The following is a 20,749-nucleotide window of genomic DNA, read 5'->3' on the forward strand; positions in this document are numbered from 1 at the left end:
CAGGCTGGTCTCGAACTCGCAGTGATCGTCTTACCTCAGCCTTCCAAGTGCTGAGATTAAAGGCATGCACCACCATGCCTGGCTTTTAAAGGTATCTTTTTTTTTCTTTTTTACAAAGGGCCAAAGGGTGATGCGTGTTGATGATGACATGTGTCTTGATTTGCTGATGTCCCTGTCCTTTCTCACCAAAGAATGTCTTCACAGAGCCACTCCCAGGTTGAGTGCTTCTTGATCCTGCTGGGTTCCTGTCCCCAAGCAGTCCTTCACTCTCTTCTGTCTTCTTGTGAATGTTTAAGTCGGAGTGTGTCTGGGCTGGTTCTCACTAAATATCACACTTATGTGGACATTTGTGTAAATGGCAGTGTGTCTGGGTGGTCTCTCACTAATTATCTCACATGAATGTTTGTGTAAGTGGTAGTATTTCTCGGTAGTTTGTGTGGTCTCATTAAATATCATGCTTACATGTTTGTGTAAGTGGGAGTGTGGTTGGGGCTGCTCATGTGGTTTCTCTCATTAAATATCACAACTATTTGAACATTTGTATAAGTGGGAGTGTAAGGGACAGCTTGTGTGTCTTCTCATTAAATATCACACTTGCATGAATGTTAGTGTGAGAGTTTATCTGGGGTGATTTGTGTGGTTTCTCATTAAATATCACATTTACGTAAATGTGTGCGTAAGTGGGAGCATGTTGGATATTTTGTGTGGTCTCCCTCACTATATACCACTTCATCTATGCTACCACTTGCAGATGTGATCCATCCCTCTCTATAGCTGTGTACTATTCCAAGACAGATGTGTGGCAGGACCCATCTGTTGTTTGCCCTGACAGAAGGTTTAGTTGTTGCCCAGATTTTCTCTCATGACAACAATGCTGTGGACAAGATTGTATATCTACACAGATACATGTAAATTGTCCACAAAGAAGCTCTGGGTCAGTTTGTCATAGTATTTTTAGTCTGAGGAGATGAAACCAAACTTGTCTAAATAGCCATACAGATATATGGCTCAGCTGGAGAGGGAGTGAAAACTGGAGAGGGGGCTGAGGGTAGTTACAGATGGTGAGGAGGTGGAGGGTGGTTACAGTGGAGATGAGATGGAGCGTGGTTACAGTTGAGAGGAATGGAGGGTGTATACAGTGGAGTGGAGGTGGAGGGTGTTTACAGTGGAGTGGAGGTGGAGGGTGGTTACAGTGGAGAGGAAGTGAAGGGTGTTTGCAGTGGAGAGGAGGTGGACGGTGGTTACAGTGGAGAAAAGGAGGAGGGTGGTTACAATGGAGAGGAGGAGGAGGGTGGTTACAGTGGAGAGGAGGTAGAGGGTGGTTACTGTGGAGAGGAGGTTGAGGGAGGTTTCAGTGGAAGGGAGATGGAGGGTGTTTACAGTGGAGAGGAGGTGGAGGGTGTTTACAGTGGATAGGAGCTGTAGGGTGGTTACAGTGGAGAGGAGGTGGAGGGTGGTTACTGTGGAGAGGAGGTTGAGGGAGGTTACAGTGGATAGGAGGTGGAGGGTGGTTACAGTGGAGCAGAGGTGCAGGGTGGTTACAATTGACAGAGGGTGCAGGGTGGTTACAGTGGAGAGGAGGGGGAGGGTGGTTACAGGGGAGAGGAGGTGGAGGGTGGTTACAGTGGAGAGTAGGTGGAGCGTGGTTACAGTGCATAGGCGGTGGAGGGTAGTTACAGTGGAGAGGAGGTGGAGGGTGGTTACAGTGGAGAGGAGGTGGAGGGTGGTTATAGTGGAGAAAAGGTGAAGTGTGGTTACAGTGGAGAGGAGGAGGAGGGTGGTTACAGTGGAGAGGAGGTGGAGGGGTGTTACAATGGAGAGGAGGTGAAGGGTGGTTACAGTGGTGAGGAGGTGAAGCGTGTTTGTAGTGGAGAGGAGGTGGAGGGTGGTTACAGTGGAGAAAAGGAGGAGGGTGGTTAAAATGGAGAGGAGGTAGAGGGTGGTTACAGTGGAGAGGAGGTGGAGGGTGGTTACAGTGGAAGGGAGGAGGATGGTGGTTAGGTGGTTACAGTGGAGAAAAGGAGGAGGGTGGTTACAGTGGAGTGGAGGTGGAGGGTGGTTATAGTGGAGAGGAGGTGGAGGGTGGTTACTGTGGAAGGGAGGTGGAGAGTGTTTACAGTGGAGAGGAGGTGGAGGGTGGATACAGTGGACAGGAGGTGGAGGGTGGTTACAGTGGAAGGGAGGTGGAGGGTGGTTACAGTGGAGAGGACGTGCAGGGTGTTTACAGTGGAGAGGAGGTGGAGGGTGGTTACAGTGGAGAGGACGTGGAGGATGTTTACAGTGGAGAGGAGGTGGAGGGTGGTTACAGTGGAGAGGAGGTGGAGGGTGGTTACAGTGGAGAGGAGGTGGAGGGTGTTTACAGTGGAGAGGAGGTGGAGGGTGGTTACAGTGGAGAGGAGGTGGAGGGTGTTTACAGTGGAGAGGAGGTGGAGGGTGGTTACAGTGGAGCGGAGGTGGAGGGTGGTTACAGTGGAGCGGAGGTGGAGGGTGGTTACAGTGGAGCGGAGGTGGAGGGTGGTTACAGTGGAGAGGAGTTGGAGGGTGGTTAAAGTGGAGTGGAGGTGGAGGGTGGTTACAGTGGAGAGGAGGTGGAGAGTGGTTACAGTGGAGTGGAGGTGGAGGGTGGTTACAGTGGGGAGGAGGTGGAGGGTGTTTACAGTGGAGCGGAGGTGGAGGGTGGTTACAGTGGAGAGGATGTGGAGGGTGGTTACAGAGGAGTGGAAGTGGAGGGTGGTTACAGTGGAGAGGGGGTTGAGGGTGGTTACAGTGGAGAGGAGGTGGAGGGTGGTTACAGTGGAGCGGATGTGGAGGGTGGTTACAGTGGAGAGGACGTGGAGGGTGGTTACAGTGGCGAGGAGGTGGAGAGTGGTTACAGTGGAGCGGAGGTGGAGGGTGGTTACAGTGGAGAGGAGGTGGAGGTGTTTACAGTGGAGAGGAGGTGGTGGGTGGTTACAGTGGAGAGGAGGTGGAGGGTGGTTACAGTGGCGAGGAGGTGGAGGGTGGTTACAGTGGAGAGGAGGTGGAGGGTGGTTGAGTGGAGAGGAGGTGGAGGGTGGTTTCAGTGGAGAGGAGGTGGAGGGTGGTTACAGTGGAGAGGAGGTGGAGGGTGGTTACAGGGGAGAGGAGGCGGAGGGTGGTTACTGTGGAAGGAAGGTGGAGGGTGGTTACAGTGGAGAGGAGGTGGAGGGTGTTTACAGTGGAGAGGAGGTGGAGGGTGGTTACAGGGGAGAGTAGGTGGAGGGTGGTTACAGTGGAGTGGTGGTGGAGGGTGGTTACAGTGGAGAGGAGATGGAGGGTGGTTTCAGTGGAGAGGAGGTGGAGGGTGGTTACAGTGGAGAGGAGGTGGAGGGTGTTTACAGTGGAGTGGAGGTGGAGGGTGGTTACAATGGAGAGGAGGTGGAGGGTGGTTACAGTGGAGAGGATGTGGAGGGTGGTTACAGTGGAGAGGAGGTGGAGGGTGGTTACAGTGGAGAGGAGGTGGAGGGTGTTTATAGTGGAGTGGAGGTGGAGTGTGGTGACAGTGGAGTGGAGGTGGAGGGTGTTTATAGTGGAGTGGATGTGGAGGGTGGTTACAATGGAGAGGAGGTGGAGGTTGGTGACAGTGGAGAGGAGTTGGAGGGTGGTTTCAGTGGAAGGGAGGTGGAGGGTGTTTACAGTGGAGAGGAGGTGGAGGGTGGTTACAGTGGAGAGGAGGAGGAGGGTGGTTACAGTGGAGAGGAGGTGGAGGGTGGTTACAGTGGAGTGCAGGTGGAGGGTGGTTACAGTGGAGAGTAGGTGGAGCGTGCTTACAGTGCATAGGAGGTGGAGGGTGGTTAGAGTGGAGAGGAGGTGGAGGGTGGTTAGAGTGGAGAGGAGGTGGAGGGTGGTTACAGTGGAGAGGAGGTGGAGGGTGGTTACAGTGGAGAGGATGTGGAGGGGGGGTTACAATGGAGAGGAGGTGAAGGGTGGTTACAGTGGTGAGGAGGTGAAGCGTGTTTGTAGTGGAGAGGAGGTGGAGGGTGGTTACAGTGGAGAAAACGAGGAGGGTGGTTACAATGGAGAGGAGGTGGAGGGTGGTTACAGTGAAGAGGAGGTGGAGGGTGGTTACAGTGGAAGGGAGGAGGATGGTGGTTAGGTGGTTACAGTGGAGCAAAGGAGGAGGGTGGTTACAGTGGAGTGGAGGTGGAGGGTGGTTACAGTGGAGAGGAGGTGGAGGGTGGTTACAATGGAGAAGAGGTGAAGGGTGGTACAGTGGTGAGGAGGTGAAGCGTGTTTCTAGTGGAGAGGAGGTGGAGGGTGGTTACAGTGGAGAAAAGGAGGAGGGTGGATACAATGGAGAGGAGGTGGAGGGTGGTTACAGTGGAGAGGAGGTGAAGGGTGGTTACAGTGGAAGGGAGGAGGATGGTGGTTAGGTGGTTACAGTGGAGCAAAGGAGGAGGGTGGTTACAGTGGAGTGGAGGAGGAGGGTGGTTCAGTGGAGAGGAGGTGGAGGGTGGTTACAGTGGAGAGGAGTTGGAGGGTGGTTATAGTGGAGAGGAGGTGGAGGGTGTTTACAGTGGAGAGGAGGTGGAGGGTGGTTACAGTGGAGAGGAGGTGGTGGGTGTTTACAGTGGAGAGGAGGTGGAGGGTTGTTACAGTGGAGAGGAGGTGGAGGGTGTTTATAGTGGAGAGGAGGTGGAGGGTGGTTTCAGTGGAGAGGAGGTGGAGTGTGGTTACAGTGGAGAGGAGATGGAGGGTTTCACAGTGGAGAGGGATGGAGGGTGGTCACAGTGGAGAGGAGGTGGAGGGTGGTCACAGTGGAGAGGAGGTGGAGGGTGGTCACAGTGGAGAGGAGGTGGAGGGTGGTTACAGTGGAGAGGAGGTGGAGGGTGGTTACAGTGGAGAGGAGGTGGAGGGTGGTTACAGTGGAGAGGAGGTGGAGGGTGGTTACAGTGGAGAGGAGGTGGAGGGTGGTTACTGAGGAAGGGAGGTGGAGGGTGGTTACAGTGGAGAGGAGGTGGAGGGTGGTTACAGTGGAGAGGAGGTGGAGGGTGGTTACAATGGAGAGGAGGTGGAGGGTGGTTACTGTGGAAGGGAGGTGGAGGGTGGTTACAGTGGAGAGGACGTGGAGGGTGTTTACAGTGGAGAGGAGGTGGAGGGTGGTTACAGTGGAGAGGAGGTGGAGGGTGGTTACAGTGGAGAGGAGGTGGAGGGTGTTTACAGTGGAGAGGAGGTGGAGGGTGGTTACAGTGGAGAGGAGGTGGAGGGTGGTTACAGTGGAGAGGAGGTGGAGGGTGGTTACAGTGGAGCGGAGGTGGAGGGTGGTTACAGTGGAGAGGAGGTGGAGGGTGGTTACAGTGGAGCGGAGTTGGTGGGTGGTTACAGTGGAGAGGAGTTGGAGGGTGGTTACAGTGGAGAGGAGGTGGAGGGTGTTTACAGTGGAGAGGAGGTAGAGGGTGGTTACAGTGGAGCGGAGGTGGAGGGTGGTTACAGTGGGGAGGAGGTGGTGGGTGGTTACAGTGGAGCAGAGGTGGAGGGTGGTTACAGTGGAGAGGAGGTGGAGGGTGGTTACAGTGGAGTGGAGGTGGAGGGTGGTTACAGTGGAGAGGAGGTGGAGGGTGGTTACAGTGGAGAGGAGGTGGAGGGTGGTTACAGTGGAGAGGAGGTGGAGGGTGGTTTCAGTGGTGAGGAGGTGGAGGGTGGTTTCAGTGGAGAGGAGGTGGAGGGTGGTTTCAGTGGAGAGGAGGTGGAGGGTGGTTGCAGTGGAGAGGAGGTGGAGGGTGGTTACAGTGGAGAGGAGGTGGAGGGTGGTTTCAGTGGAGAGGAGGTGGAGGGTGGTTTCAGTGGAAGGTAGGTGGAGGGTGTTTACAGTGGAGAGGAGGTGGAGGGTGGTTACAGTGGAGAGGAGGAGGAGGGTGGTTACAGTGGAGAGGAGGTGGAGGGTGGTTACAGTGGAGTGCAGGTGGAGGGTGGTTACAGTGGAGAGTAGGTGGAGCGTGGTTACAGTGCATAGGAGTTGGAGGGTGGTTACAGTGGAGAGGAGGTGGAGGGTGGTTAGAGTGGAGAGGAGGTGGAGGGTGGTTAGAGTGGAGAGGAGGTGGAGGGTGGTTACAGTGGAGAGGAGGTGGAGGGTGGTTATAGTGGAGAAAATGTGAAGTGTGGTTACAGTGGAGAGGAGGTGGAGGGTGGTTACAGTGGAGAGGATGTGGAGGGGGGTTACAATGGAGAGGAGGTGAAGGGTGGTTACAGTGGTGAGGAGGTGAAGCGTGTTTGTAGTGGAGAGGAGGTGGAGGGTGGTTACAGTGGAGAAAACGAGGAGGGTGGTTACAATGGAGAGGAGGTGGAGGGTGGTTACAGTGAAGAGGAGGTGGAGGGTGGTTACAGTGGAAGGGAGGAGGATGGTGGTTAGGTGGTTACAGTGGAGCAAAGGAGGAGGGTGGTTACAGTGGAGTGGAGGTGGAGGGTGGTTACAGTGGAGAGGAGGTGAAGGGTGGTTACAGTGGAGAGGAGGTGGAGGGTGGTTACAATGGAGAAGAGGTGAAGGGTGGTACAGTGGTGAGGAGGTGAAGCGTGTTTCTAGTGGAGAGGAGGTGGAGGGTGGTTACAGTGGAGAAAAGGAGGAGGGTGGTTACAATGGAGAGGAGGTGGAGGGTGGTTACAGTGGAGAGGAGGTGGAGGGTGGTTACAGTGGAAGGGAGGAGGATGGTGGTTAGGTGGTTACAGTGGAGCATAGGAGGAGGGTGGTTACAGTGGAGTGGAGGTGGAGGGTGGTTCAGTGGAGAGGAGGTGGAGGGTGGTTACAGTGGAAAGGAGTTGGAGGGTGGTTATAGTGGAGAGGAGGTGGAGGTTGTTTACAGTGGAGAGGAGGTGGAGGGTGGTTACAGTGGAGAGGAGGTGGTGGGTGTTTACAGTGGAGAGGAGGTGGAGGGTTGTTACAGTGGAGAGGTGGTGGAGGGTGTTTATAGTGGAGAGGAGGTGGAGGGTGGTTTCAGTGGAGAGGAGGTGGAGGGTGGTTACAGTGGAGAGGATGTGGAGGGTTTCACAGTGGAGAGGATGTGGAGGGTTTCACAGTGGAGAGGAGGTGGAGGGTGGTTACAGTGGAGTGCAGGTGGAGGGTGGTTACAGTGGAGAGTAGGTGGAGGGTGGTTAGAGTGGAGAGGAGGTGGAGGGTGGTTACAGTGGAGAGGAGGTGGAGGGTGGTTATAGTGGAGAAAATGTGAAGTGTGGTTACAGTGGAGAGGAGGTGGAGGGTGGTTACAGTGGAGAGGATGTGGAGGGGGGTTACAATGGAGAGGAGGTGAAGGGTGGTTACAGTGGTGAGGAGGTGAAGCGTGTTTGTAGTGGAGAGGAGGTGGAGGGTGGTTACAGTGGAGAAAACGAGGAGGGTGGTTACAATGGAGAGGAGGTGGAGGGTGGTTACAGTGAAGAGGAGGTGGAGGGTGGTTACAGTGGAAGGGAGGAGGATGGTGGTTAGGTGGTTACAGTGGAGCAAAGGAGGAGGGTGGTTACAGTGGAGTGGAGGTGGAGGGTGGTTACAGTGGAGAGGAGGTGGAGGGTGGTTACAGTGGAGAGGAGGTGGAGGGTGGTTACAATGGAGAAGAGGTGAAGGGTGGTACAGTGGTGAGGAGGTGAAGCGTGTTTCTAGTGGAGAGGAGGTGGAGGGTGGTTACAGTGGAGAAAAGGAGGAGGGTGGTTACAATGGAGAGGAGGTGGAGGGTGGTTACAGTGGAGAGGAGGTGGAGGGTGGTTACAGTGGAAGGGAGGAGGATGGTGGTTAGGTGGTTACAGTGGAGCATAGGAGGAGGGTGGTTACAGTGGAGTGGAGGTGGAGGGTGGTTCAGTGGAGAGGAGGTGGAGGGTGGTTACAGTGGAAAGGAGTTGGAGGGTGGTTATAGTGGAGAGGAGGTGGAGGGTGTTTACAGTGGAGAGGAGGTGGAGGGTGGTTACAGTGGAGAGGAGGTGGTGGGTGTTTACAGTGGAGAGGAGGTGGAGGGTTGTTACAGTGGAGAGGTGGTGGAGGGTGTTTATAGTGGAGAGGAGGTGGAGGGTGGTTTCAGTGGAGAGGAGGTGGTGGGTGGTTACAGTGGAGAGGATGTGGAGGGTTTCACAGTGGAGAGGATGTGGAGGGTTTCACAGTGGAGAGGAGGTGGAGGGTGGTCACAGTGGAGAGGAGGTGGAGGGTGGTCACAGTGGAGAGGAGGTGGAGGGTGGTTACTGAGGAAGGGAGGTGGAGGGTGGTTACAGTGGAGAGGAGGTGGAGGGTGGTTACAATGGAGAGGAGGTGGAGGGTGGTTACTGTGGAAGGGAGGTGGAGGGTGGTTACAGTGGAGAGGAGGTGGAGGGTGGTTACAGTGGAGAGGAGGTGGAGGGTGGTTACAATGGAGAGGAGGTGGAGGGTGGTTACTGTGGAAGGGAGGTGGAGGGTGGTTACAGTGGAGAGGACGTGGAGGTTGTTTACAGTGGAGAGTAGGCGGAGGGTGGTTACAGTGGAGAGGACGTGGAGGGTGTTTACAGTGGAGAGGAGGTGGAGGGTGGTTACAGTGGAGAGGAGGTGGAGGGTGGTTACAGTGGAGAGGACGTGGAGGGTGTTTACAGTGGAGAGGAGGTGGAGGGTGGTTACAGTGGAGAGGAGGTGGAGGGTGGTTACAGTGGAGAGGAGGTGGAGGGTGGTTACACTGGAGAGGAGGTGGAGGGTGGATACAGTGGAGCGGAGGTGGAGGGTGGTTACAGTGGAGCGGAGGTGGAGGGTGGTTACAGTGGAGAGGAGTTGGAGGGTGGTTACAGTGGAGAGGAGGTGGAGGGTGGTTACAGTGGAGAGGAGGTGGAGGGTGGTTACAGTGGAGTGGAGGTGGAGGGTGGTTACAGTGGAGAGGAGGTGGAGGGTGGTTACAGTGGAGAGGAGGTGGAGGGTGGTTTCAGTGGAGAGGAGGTGGAGGGTGGTTTCAGTGGAGAGGAGGTGGAGGGTGGTTTCAGTGGAGAGGAGGTGGAGGGTGGTTACAGTGGAGAGGAGGTGGAGGGTGGTCTCAGTGGAGAGGAGGTGAAGGGTGGTCACAGTGGAGAGGAGGTGGAGGGTGGTTTCAGTGGAGAGGAGGTGGAGGGTGGTTTCAGTGGAGAGGAGGTGGAGGGTGGTTACAGTGGAGAGGAGGTGGAGGGTGGTTTCAGTGGAGAGGAGGTGGAGGGTGTTTACAGTGGAGAGGAGGTGGAGGGTGTTTACAGTGGAGAGGAGGTGGAGGGTGTTTACAGTGGAGAGGAGGTGGAGGGTGGTTACAGTGGAGAGGAGGTGGAGGGTGGTTACAGTGGAGAGGAGGTGGAGGGTGGTTACAGTGGAGAGGAGGTGGAGGGTGTTTACAGTGGAGAGGAGGTGGGGGGGTGTTTACAGTGGAGAGGAGGTGGAGGGTGTTTACAGTGGAGAGGAGGTGGAGGGTGGTTACAGTGGAGAGGAGGTGGAGGGTGTTTACAGTGGAGAGGAGGTGGAGGGTGTTTACAGTGGAGAGGAGTTGGAGGGTGGTTACAGTGGAGAGGAGGTGGAGGGTGGTTTCAGTGGAGAGGAGGTGGAGGGTGGTTACAGTGGAGAGGAATTGGAGGGTGGTTACAGTGGAGTGGAGGTGGAGGGTGGTTACAGTGGACAGGAGGTGGAGGGTGGTTACAGTGGAGAGGAGGTGTAGGGTGGTTACAGTGGAGAGGAGGTGGAGGGTGGTTACAGTGGAGAGGAGGTGGAGGGTGGTTACTGAGGAAGGGAGGTGGAGGGTGGTTACAGTGGAGAGGAGGTGGAGGGTTGGTTACAGTGGAGAGGAGGTGGAGGGTGGTTACAGTGGAGAGGAGGTTGAGGGTGGTTACTGTGGAAGGGAGGTGGAGGGTGGTTACAGTGGAGAGGACGTGGAGGGTGTTTACAGTGGAGAGTAGGTGGAGGGTGGTTACAGTGGAGAGGACGTGGAGGGTGTTTACAGTGGAGAGGAGGTGGTGGGTGGTTACAGTGGAGAGGAGGTGGAGGGTGGTTACAGTGGAGAGGAGGTGGAGGGTGTTTACAGTGGAGAGGAGGGGGAGGGTGGTTACAGTGGAGAGGAGGTGGAGGGTAGTTACAGTGGAGAGGAGGTGGAGGGTGGTTACAGTGGAGCGGAGGTGGAGGGTGGATACAGTGGAGCGGAGGTGGAGGGTGGTTACAGTGGAGCGGAGGTGGAGGGTGGTTACAGTGGAGAGGAGGTGGAGGGTGGTTACAGTGGAGCGGAGTTGTAGGGTGGTTACAGTGGAGAGGAGGTGGACGGTGTTTACAGTGGAGAGGAGGTGGAGGGTGGTTACAGTGGAGTGGAGGTGGGGGGTGGTTACAGTGGAGAGGAGGTGGAGGGTGGTTTCAGTGGAGAGGAGGTGGAGGGTGGTTTCAGTGGAGAGGAGGTGGAGGGTGGTTACAGTGGAGAGGAGGTGGAGGGTGGTTTCAGTGGAGAGGAGGTGGAGGGTGGTTTCAGTGGAGAGGAGGTGGAGGGTGGTTTCAGTGGAGAGGAGGTGGAGGGTGGTTACAGTGGAGAGGAAGTGGAGGGTGTTTACAGTGGAGAGGAGGTGGAGGGTGTTTACAGTGGAGAGGAGGTGGAGGGTGTTTACAGTGGAGAGGAGGTGGAGGGTGGTTACTGTGGAGAGGAGGTGGAGGGTGGTTACAGTGGAGAGGAGGTGGAGGGTGGTTACAGTGGAGAGGAGGTGGAGGGTGTTTACAGTGGAGAGGTGGTGGAGGGTGTTTACAGTGGAGAGGAGGTGGAGGGTGTTTACAGTGGAGAGGAGGTGGAGGTTGGTTACAGTGCAGAGGAGGTGGAGGGTGGTTACAGCGGAGAGGAGGTGGAGGGTGGTTACAGCGGAGAGGAGTTGGAGGGTGTTTACAGCGGAGAGGAGGTGGAGGGTGTTTACAGCGGAGAGGAGGTGGAGGGTGTTTACAGTGGAGAGGAGGTGGAGGGTGGTTACAGTGGAGAGGAGGTGGAGGATGTTTACAGTGGAGAGGAGGTGGAGGGTGTTTACAGTGGAGAGGAGTTGGAGGGTGGTTACAGTGGAGAGGAGGTGGAGGGTGGTTTCAGTGGAGAGGAATTGGAGGGTGGTTACAGTGGAGAGGAGGTGGAGGGTGGTTACAGTGGAGAGGAGGTGGAGGGTGGTTACAGTGGAGAGGAGGTGGAGGGTGTTTACAGTGGAGAGGAGGTGGAGGGTGTTTACAGTGGAGAGGAGGTGGAGGGTGTTTACAGTGCAGAGGAGGTGGAGGGTGGTTACAGTGGAGAGGAGGTGGAGGGTGGTTACAGTTGAGAGGAGGTGGAGGGTGGTTACACTGGAGAGGTGGTGCAGGGTGGTTACAATGGAGAGGAGGTGGAGGGTGGTTATAGTGGAGAGGAGGTGGAGGGTGGTTACACTGGAGAGGAGGTTGAGGGTGGTTACAATGGAGAGGAGGTGCAGGGTGGTTACAGTGGAAGGGACTTATAAGGTAGTTGCAGCTAGAGAGGGGGTAGACAGTAGTTGCAGCTGGAAAGTAGATGGAGGGCAGTTACCGCTAGTGAGGGTGGACAATCATTACAGCTTGAGAGGAGGTAGAAGATAGTTACACCTGGATAGTGCTCTCTGGCATCATTCACCTGAGCTCTGGAGTGGGGATAAGGACGGCCATGTGCTGATGTGTAGTCTTAGCTCTGTGTCAGAGATGTGTTTTTGAGGACAAATGAGAGTGACACTGGGCTGAAGAGATGGCTTAGCGGTTAAGCGCTTGCCTGTGAAGCCTAAGGACCCCGGTTCGAGGCTCGGTTCCCCAGGTCCCACGTTAGCTAGATGCACAAGGGGGCGCACGCGTCTGGAGTTCGTTTGCAGTGGCTGGAAGCCCTGGCATGCCCATCCTCTCTCTCTCCCTCTATCTTTCTTTCTCCCTGTGTCTGTCACTCTCAAATAAATAAATAAAAAATGAACAAAAAAAAAAATTAAAAGAGAGTGACACAATGGCTTCAATGTGAGGAGCAAGTTGGTTACTAACGAGATGTTCTATGTAAATGTTGTCCAAAGATTCCAGATGAAAGGTAGCTCTGAAGTGGGTTTTGAGGGTTGAGTAGGAGTTGAACATATGTTAACGACTTTTTATCTACTTCCTTGGTTTAAGGCATTATTGTAGTCGTTTATTGTAAAACCTTGGAAAGCTATCCTCCTACCTCTGCCTTCTGATTGCTTGGATTAAAGATATGTGCCTCCATACCTGGCTCGAATGCATTTTAAAAAAGGCATATGTCAATGAAAATTGACAAATGTCATTTCAGTAACTGTGGGTACTTGACTGTGGAAGTGAAAACATTGGGAACGATGGGTCAGGGCTTGTGGGCACCATCATACATACACTTGTTCTTTTATTTGATCACAGCATTTATATTTGTTGTATGCTTGGATAAAGGCTAAAGATAAAAACATAAGCTTCATTATCCCAACTGCGACTATCCTGGATTCTGTTCTGACCTCCTCTGGGCCTTCTGACTCCAGCTTATGGATATGGCTGTCCCCACTAGGTGCATTTTCCCAGCATTGTTTCAGACTGAGGGTTGATCTCAGTGGCTGGGGTTGTATAGAGTTGTTTTGAACACTGGTTAATTAGATCAGGTCCCCACCCGAAGATGAACTCTGGTCTTTCAACCCTTGCCAACCCAGGGCTGTGTTCCATCACTAGCCCCAGGACAGTCCCCCTGGGGTGGTGAGAGGGAGCTGTTTCTCCATGGAGGACATGAGAGAGGGCAGAGGGGGCATGGGTTGTGCCTTGTGGCTTATGTCAGTTGAAAGAGTGGCTTTTGCTTTTGACTCGACCATCCATCAAATCAGTAGAGTTCTTGTGTCTTCCTGTCAACTGGCACTGTAAGGATTGTCACAGAGCTGAGTGGTCACTGCTTTCCACAGGTACCTGTGAGGTTTCAGTCTGTAGAGTGAGGCTGAGAGGTCATATGGTGGAGTCAGGCAGGGGTGGAGGTGTCTTGGGTTCTAATGGAGTGGCCTTTTGTCATCCTGGCTGTCTATGTTGGCCTTTAAGGAAGCCAGCACAATGAAAGGCTGGGACCCAGGGCTATCCAGGTTGCAGGCTAGATTTTGTGTTCTTTTTTCTTTTCTTTTTTTTTTTTGACAGATCCAAGAACCTTTTTATTCAAAGTCTAGGTTTCAAATATTTTCCAAAGGTTAATAACATCGTTCAGAAACCAGGATTATTTTGTTGTTGTTCAGCAAGGTAGATCTTGTAATCGATTTCAAGCAGAGCATAGAACCTGCAAGTTCTCTCAAGCCACCTCAATCCCACTGGAAGTGAAGGTCCCAGACAAGGGCAAGAAGAGGCGATTTTGTGTTCTTGAAGACATGCCTGTGGACTCGTTTATCACTTTTTTGTTGTGACAGACACCTGACCAGAAGCAACTTGAGGCAGGAAGGAAAGGGTTTGTGTTGGTTTGCAGCTTCTCGGGTATGCTTTCCTCAGAGGCATGGTGTTAGGATCATGAAGCAGAACTGGTCACATTATAGTCAGGAAGCAGAGGAGTAACAGGGGTGCGGCCAGGCTATAAATTCTCAATGCAGGACTCCTGCCCCATGATCCATTTCCCCTAGCAAGGCTCCAGCACTTAGATTCCACAATTTCCCAAACAGTGCCACCTGCCGGGGATCAGGTGTTAAACACATTTTGCCTGTGGGGGACAGTTTACATTCAAACAATACTTCCCTCCAGTACACTGGAGTGACCCCCTCATTGGAGAGAAGTTATCTGCAGGTACAGTCAGGGTGAGCCAAGCACTAGGGTAAGGCCTGAGCCAGCATGACCAATATCCTCACATGAAGGGGAGACAGACATGCTTGGGAGACAAGACCATGTGGGGGTAGAGGCAGAGCTTGAATGACATGTCTGCCAGCCAAGGAACATACAGGAAGTCAGGCTTTCAGCAAAGGACCATCTATGAGTTGAGTCTGCCCCCTGTGTGTTCTGATAAATAAAGTTTTATTGAAAGCCCTGCCCTCTCATGTATGTTTGTCTGTGGTTGCTTTGATGGGACAAGGACAGAGTTGGGTGCTTTCACAGATGGCATTAGACAGGAAATATTTTCTTCCTTGCCCTTTCCAGAGTGTGTTAATTCTACTCTAGAGAATTGAAAAGTCACATTTTCACTTACTGTGCCCCCAGGGTCTTTTCAGAAATCTTTTCTGTGTGTTTGTGTGTGGGCATGTGTGCGGTGGTGCACACACGGAGGTCAGAGGACAACTTTGGGTGTTGGTCCTTGCATTGCACCTGGTCTGAGGACCTTCCATCACTCAGGAGCCCAGGCTGGTGAGCAGTTCCCATCTTCCACCCAGAGGAGTGCCCAGGCCAACTATACCTCCCTTGGTTACCCCTCCCTCATTGGTCAGAAGTCATGTGACCCCACCAAGCACATTTAGTAAGGAAGTGAAATCTGCCTGAGTGCAGGCAGAGGGAGGGGCTATTTAAGGAGGGCACAGAGGTTCAGGGAAGATTGGGGTAAAGTTTCTCTTCCCAGGCTCTGGGTAAGAAGAAAGCGAGGGGGAGGGGCACAGAGGTGGGCAGGAGCTAGTGATAGGCTTTTTGTAGAAACCCAGAAAACGTGGGACCCTAAAGTCCTTTCAGAACAAATGCAGGTGATTTCCATGACAACAACTCAATTACATAGCAATACTGTTCTTGGGAGCAAGGGAACAAGGGACTGCTGCCCAGGAGTCATGCCACAAAGAACTGAGCCTTTGGGGGTGGAGAAGGGAAAGAAAATGTCCCCACAGGGGACCCACCCCCTGACAGGCCTGGGAAAATGGAAGGACCTTGACAGGAAAGCAAGTGCCTAGTGAGCAGGAAGCAGTGGGGAACAGAGAGGCTCAGGGGGTGGTGGGAAATCTGAGGAGGCCCCTGTTCACCTTGCTAAGGCTGGCTGGGGCACCAGTGGTAGGCAGGGTTGCAGAATAAAAAAGGAATAGTTCCCTATAACATTAAAATTCAGAAGTCTGATGAGATGGCACACACCTGTCATCCCAGTGCTCAGTGGACAGAGGCCCAAGGGGAGATGGCGCGCAGTGGACAAAGCTATTGTGCGTATTTTAGTTCGAATCTATAGGTCCTATGTACAGATGTGCTACCCTCTGTCACCCGAGCCTAGGGTGAGAAGGGAGGCAAAGCAGGGGAATCGCGCAGAATCTCTCACGCCAGCTAGCCTGGTGAATGCAGCAGTGTACAAGATGGGAGGTGAGGCTGACAGCTGAACAGTGAAGTTGTCCTCTGACCCTGCTGAGGCAATGCTTACCCCCCCCCCCCCCGTAAACATAAATGCACATCACAAACACCCCACACAGTTCAGTAGAGGGTAGAGCTCCCAACAGCCACTTAGGCTGTGGGGCCTGAAATTAGTTCCTTGACTTCTCAGAACCTCAAACTCTGAGTAGCACAGAGTGAGTCATCATGCAGGAGAAAAGTGGGTTCTGGATGTGTGGCGGGCGCACGTCTACAGGAAAGCAGCCTCTGGGGTCCTTTCCTCCCTGTTCTTCTCTGCCTTTCCTTCCTTGCTGAGAGTGTGCTCTGGGACAAAAAGAACTTACTCCTGGACAACCCTAGAGTCCAGGGGAGCCCCACACTGAAGTCCCCCCTATTTGGGCAGCAGCTGTGTTCTTTTTGTTGTGTGTGCGTGGGGGGCAGGTATGTGTGTGTGCATGTGTGTCAAGGCCAAGGTTGGTGACAAGAGTCCTCAGTCACTCTTCACTTTATTTTTTGAGACAGGGTCTTTGTTGAATTGGAAGCTCACTGACTCAGCTAGACGAGCTGGCCAGCCCTCAGGATCCTCCTGCCTGTGCCGCACTGGGGTTACAGGCGAGCCACCATGGCTGGCTGTGAGTGCTGCGGATCTGAAGTAGGTCTTTATGCTCGTGGGCAAGTGCCCACTGGTTGTCTCACCAGCCCCAGTGGCTATGTTCTGTAACAGCTGTGCAATTTCCATTTAATTTGCTTTCACATGATGCCTTGTTAGTAGTGCTTGTGATAAATCCTTTTGCCAAATGACAAGTCACCAAGGTGTCCTGCCCTCTGATTCTTATAGTAGGTCTTTTGAAAGCAGGGCCATATCAGCAACAGACATGGTCCAGCTCAGCACTGGTTGTCAAAATTGGTACTTATTTCAACCACTGAATATACAGTGTACCCCAGAAAGGTATTTCTAGCCAAAGAGGATTAAGTGAGGAAACTGGAGTTACCACCAAATGTCTTGGTTCCAGTGTCTGCTTGCTGTGGCTTTGCCAGCAGATGCCCAGCCATTTTATTTTGTTTTATGTTATTTTATTTTATGTATTTGAGATTGAGAGAGAAACAGAGAGAGAGAGAAAGAGAGAGAGAGAGAGAGAGAAAGAGAGGGAGGCAGATAGAGAAAGAATGGAAGAATGGGTGTGCCAGGGCTTCCAGCTACTGCAAGTGAACTTTAGACACATGTGCCACCTTGTGCATCTGGCTCACATGGTTTTGGAGAATTGAACCTAGGTCTTTAGACATCACAGGCAAGCATCTTAACTGCTAATCCATCCCTCCAGCTGCCTTTGATAAGGGGCCAGAAACGATGCAGAGCTCTTCTCAGGAAAGGCTGAGAGTGAATAGCATGGCTGGGAAAAGCACAATTACTGCCCCTGTTCGTCTCTGATGAAGCCTGGATCCAGCCAAATCCAGAGCATAAGTGACCAGAGCAGGGGAGGGAAGGAGTACCACCCTGAGGTGTGTGTGGTGGGATGTGCAATAGAACACTCACATGCTGGCTTGGGGACTGGCCATGCTGGTTTGTCTGCTACTGAACTGGGGAGGTGCTGGTTAGAGCCACGCATACCTCTGATGGAGGTTTCTGGGTTTACTGCAGAACTCAGATCTGTGCATTCATTTTATAGACCAGGGAAGGGAGTGGAATCCCTGAAGCCCACAGGCAAGGCAGTTACCACATCTGGGACTCGACTGATTGCCTTTGTCTAAGGGTTGTGGTCACTGACCTACCCAGGACCATGCTGCCTGCAATGGCTCCCTAGGGACAGATAGGTCAGTTTTCCTTCTCCCATAGATTGACATCTCCTTGGATACATAGTCCAAAATGAGACTCTCTCATAACAATGAAAATGCTGTCAGTTTCAGGAAAAGGGTCGGGAACTGTAGACCATCATGTTAAGAGAAATAAGCCAGACATAGAAAGACAAGGGTTGTATCTAGAGAAAACGTCACCGACTCTAGGGGCAGATGGAAGACGTGAAAGTAAAAGGGACAGTATATTAGACTACTGGGGATGTGGAAGGGGAAAGGGCAAGTGGGTAAGGGTAAAAGAGAAGTGAAGGCAGAGTCACATGTGGAAGGGAAGCCTCTTATTTTGTGCAATTAATATATACTAATAAAAAATAACAATAAATTAGGGCTCTCCCTCCTGCCTATTCCCAAGCCACTCCCTAGAGGCCTCTTGTGTGGGTCCAGAAGCTGTTCTGTTTGTCTGTTCACTCACTCACTCAGCAGCACTTTCTCAAGTGCCCTCCATATGCCAGGCACTGCTGTGGACCCTGAGCCTCTGCTGTGGACACATCAAGGTTCCTGCCCCATGCCTCAGAGCTGGCCCAGGCCTCAGTCATCCTAGCTCCCTCTCTTCGTCCCGCAGGGCTCTGTCTGGGTGCTTAGAGCACAGACCCCGCCCTCCAGCCTGGAGAGCTTTGTTGCCTTTTCTAAGGGGCCTCCTTCTGCCTGTGAGAAACCCTGACTCAGCAGCTGGTGTTTGCTTGGTGGTCACTCAGGTTCTTGCGTTTTGCTTTCATTGCAAGCCATGCTGCACGTTGTTGCACACGTTCTCTTTGAGTGTTTTGTCAGATAACTTCCCACCCTGCCACAAGATCTTTGATTTAATGAGGTCACCAAAACCCTTCTCCATTTTGTGAGGCAGAGTCTTGCTATGTAGCCAAGGAATACCTTGAACTTTAAAAAAATTTTTTTTTGTGTATTTTTATTTATTTATTTGAGAGTGGCAGAGAGAGAAAGGGGGGGGGAGGGAGGGAGAGAGAGAGAGAGAATGGGTGCATGTCAGGGCCTCTAGCCACTGGAAACGAACTCCAGATGTGTGCGCCCTCTTGTGCATCTGGCTAACGTGGGTCCTGGGGAATCGAGCCTCAAACCAGGGTCCTTAGGCTTCACAGGCAAGTGCTTAACCAGTAAGCCATCTATCCAGCCTACCTTGAACTTTTGATCTTCCTACCTCTACCTCCTTGTCTCAGACTCCTGAGTGTGGCATTATAGGTGTGTACATCAGGCCTTGTTTATGCACTGTGGGCATGGAACTTGGCTTTCTGCAAGCTAGGCAAGCACTCTGCCCACTGAGCCACATCTCTAGGCCATAAATTATTTCAATTTCTAGACTTATGCAACGATTTTTAAGTGTACCATTTTTTTTCAGGCTTTTAAAACACATGTAGATCAATACTCAAGAAAAAAGAAAAGGGTCTTAATGATGCTGGCTAACCCCATGGAGGATTCCTCCTGTTTCTGACATTTAAACAAAAATGTAAGTAATGTTAGCAGAAGGGTAAAGAAGCTAAGATGTCATGTGAAAGCAGAAGATCTCCTCCTTGCTCATGGTTGGAGTGAGACACTTCTAGTCCTTCTGCTCATGGTGACACTACAGTGACTCTCTAGTCCCTTCTGCTCACCCTGGGAAACATGCCTCCTGAAGCCAGTACAGAGGTGCTGGCATCCTTCCCTTGTAGGTGACTTAGAGATTATGTTGCTTACACTCTGCAGCTTTTTTCTCTCAGTAGTCTATATCTTCTAGAAGTTTTGCACTGGGCCACCAGTTTTGTGTTTTCTTCTAAAGAGCTGGGGACCGTCAGGGTTGAGATGCTTTGTTTGCTTGTTACCCTGCTGGGGAGATCCTGGGCTCTTCTCCAGTTCATCCCTGGTTTTGTTTTTCTTAACATGTGGCATAGAATTCTTTTCTTTTCTTTCTTTTTATTAGTTATGGACATACTTAGTCTGCAATATTTTTCTTTTTTAAAAGAAATTATTTATTTATTTGAAGGAGAGAGAGACATAGATAGATAGATAGATAGATAGATAGATAGACAGACAGACAGATAGATGGAGAATATGGGTGCCCCAGGGCCTCTAGCCAGTGTAAGAAAACAAGAGAGAGAGAGAGAGAGAGAGAGAGAGAGAGAGGGAATGAGAATGAATGGGTGTACCAGAGTCTCTAGCCAGTATAAACAAACTTCAGACTCATGAGCCACCTTCATCATCTGGGTTTACATGGGTCCTTTGGCTTTGCAGGTAAGTGCCTAAACCACTAAGCCATCTTAGAATTCTTTTTATTTATTTATTTTTTGTGTGTGGAGGCTGTCATGTGTTTTGTAGTATCTATCAGATGCCAAGGCCCCAACCTCATGAATTTATGGCAGTCAGACATTTCCAGACGTCCAGTGGTGGACAACTCACCTAGGCTGAACACTGCTGTTTTCAGGCTTTCCTTTCAGGGTGCTGGTGGCCCAGGAGCCTGCTTCATAGTACCTTCACTAGCAGCCACTGGGGTGCTGGGTAGATCCTGCTAGGCTCCAGGTTGTGGGCGGGGTGGGGGAGCATCAGTTAGTGGGAGGTCTGAAGAAGGGGCGCTGTCTTGGTGTCACCAAATGACTCTACTCATTGGGCGATGCTTATTCCTAAGGGAATGTGAAGAACTTTGTTCAGCCAGATCTGGAATGTTCTATGAGTGTGACCTCACACAATGCCCAGCATTGCTCATCCCTTCCTGACCAGCTGCATCCCTGTGCTCTGGGATGAAATGTTTAGATGTTTGCTTGCTTAATAAACCCTCCACACTTACACAGGCTGTACTTTTTTTTTATTTAAGAAAAGTTATCTATTTGCAAGCAATGAGAAAGAAAGTGTTGGTACCAGGCAAACTCAAGCCATATATGCCACTTTGTACATCTGGCTTTACCTGAGTTCTGGAGAAACAAGTAACTTTAACCACTGATCCGTCTCCTCAACCCTAGCCTCCCCTCTAAGGGTCTTCCCATGGGGCTCCCCTTAGCTCTGGCACATGGAACCTTTCAGTGTTTATGGCATTTAGCTTATTTAACCCTCAAATGAACTGCCTGAGATGCCCATTTCACTGAGGCTATGGAGGGTGCATGAATGCATCCCAGTCTACACAGCTCTGAAGTGGTAAAGCTTACACCTGTGTCTTGCTCTGGGCTAGGAAGACCATACTATTTTACAGTGAAACTCAGACAGGACCACAGGGGTGCCACTGATAACATGCCAGGCTTAGCTCCTTCTAGGTCCTTGCACATGTGTCCACATTCACTCAGGACAACCCTGTGAAATGGGTGGTTATTTCTCATTTTAACTGGGTCAAGTAACTTGATTGAGGTCACATGGCTATGAAGTGCTCAGGTACTGGTCAAGTCTTTATGGCTCTAGGAGACCTAGGCCTTGCCACCTAGCCACCCCACCACCCTGTCACCCAGCTACCCTGCTACTTTGACATGCAGCCATCCTTCCACCTGCTTCCAGTCAGATACACATAGGGTTTTTAGTGCTGCAGCAACCCTAGCTAGGCTGAGGACTCTCCTCATTTGCCAAGGTTCTCAGGAGTTTACCCCTGGCCATGCTGGTTTGACCCTAACTGTCATCCCTTATACTTTCTGTCACTTTTAGGTCCCAGCCTCACTGTCAGTTGGGAGTGTGGTGGATATGCAGTGTGCTTTTCTGGCTGGTGATTGTTTCTTCACTAGAGCTCACCAAACTGGTGTGTTCTGCACCCAGAGCTGG

General features: G+C 52.2%; 1 protein-coding gene across 2 annotated transcripts in view; it reads left to right on the forward strand.

Moving 5' to 3' along the window:
• The window catches only part of Tmem132b (transmembrane protein 132B), a 423,578-nt gene that overhangs the window by 71,610 nt on the left and 331,219 nt on the right, over nucleotides 1-20,749 (forward strand). The gene's annotated exons all lie outside the window — the stretch shown is intronic.

Source organism: Jaculus jaculus, chromosome 13 (assembly GCF_020740685.1).
Source record: "Jaculus jaculus isolate mJacJac1 chromosome 13, mJacJac1.mat.Y.cur, whole genome shotgun sequence".
NCBI lineage: Eukaryota > Metazoa > Chordata > Mammalia > Rodentia > Dipodidae > Jaculus > Jaculus jaculus.